This window comes from Arachis hypogaea, chromosome 9 (assembly GCF_003086295.3).
Source record: "Arachis hypogaea cultivar Tifrunner chromosome 9, arahy.Tifrunner.gnm2.J5K5, whole genome shotgun sequence".
Lineage (NCBI taxonomy): Eukaryota > Viridiplantae > Streptophyta > Magnoliopsida > Fabales > Fabaceae > Arachis > Arachis hypogaea.
In genome coordinates, this window is record NC_092044.1 from 102,715,096 (window position 1) to 102,716,272 (window position 1,177).

A 1,177-nucleotide genomic window follows, 5' to 3' on the forward strand; every position below is an offset into this window, starting at 1 on the left:
CTAGCCAACTTTTGAATTCAAACGTCTCCCTTATCTTAGTCAAACAAGATAAGATAAGATAGCTACCATCACCTATAAATAGAGGACCCAGGTCCCTCCAGGTATTCATTCATTCATCACACCTTATACCTGTCAGATCCGTTCTAACTTGAGCGTCGGAGTGTCTTTGTAGGTACCTCCCCCCATTGCTCCAGTCAAGTGATCCGACATCTGCCTCAACCCACAAGTTCTCAATCCATCTCTCAACCCGTACCAGAGACATCTTGGTCATTGGCGCCGTCTATGGGAAATTTGCAACGTCGTAGCGGCATGGTGGATAACCCAGAAGAGCAATCCTCAAATTCATTCACTTGATTTCTTGCTTGTAACTGAGAGCAAAAAGGAATAATGTTTCTTTAACTTGCGTCACCTTTGCAGTGATATCACACCTTCACCCTATTCCAACGGCGAAATCCCAAAGAAACAATGTTACTTGCAATCACCTTCTTAGTGATAACACTCTTTATGCACCTTTGCCCTTCTCCAACGGTGAAATTCTAAATCCTCTGAGCCCAAAGTCTCGCCTCCCTTTAGTGGGACACCTCCACCTCTTGGACCCTCTCATTCACCACTCCCTCATCCGTCTCTCCAAGCGCCATGGCCCCATCTTCTCCCTCTACTTCGGCTCCATGCCTACTGTGGTTGCTTCTTCTTTTGAACTCTTCAAGCTCTCCCTCCAAACCCACGAGGGCACCTCCTTCAACACCAGGTTCCAAACCTGTGCATCCGCCACCTCACCTTTGACAACTCTGTCGCCATGATCCCCCCTTCGAACCTTACTGAAAATTCATAAGGAAGTTCATCATGAACGACCTCCTTAACGCCACCACCGTGGCCAAGCTCAAACCTCTCAGGAGCCAAGAAATCAAGAAAGTTCTCAAGGTTCTTGCACAGATACGGGGGATTGCCAAATCGTGACGGCATGACGGAGAACCTTGAGGAGCAATCCTCCAGCCAACACCCCAACTCAAACCCACGAAGCCCAACTCTCGAACTCCAAGATAACACTCCTCCCACCCACGGGAGGATAACAAGTGCGGCACATCGCCAACCAACCCCAACCTAGCAATAACCGAGAGAAGACAACCGTCCTCCCACTGAAGCCCGGCCACCCGACGGCCTGGGAGAGAACGCGATC

At 49.5% G+C, this 1,177-nt stretch overlaps 1 pseudogene; it reads left to right on the forward strand.

Annotated features, from left to right (window-relative positions):
• The first annotated feature begins 465 nt into the window (after window positions 1–465).
• LOC114924457 (2-hydroxyisoflavanone synthase-like) lies at window positions 466–957 on the forward strand (annotated as a pseudogene).
• Window positions 958–1,177: the final 220 nt, after the last annotated feature.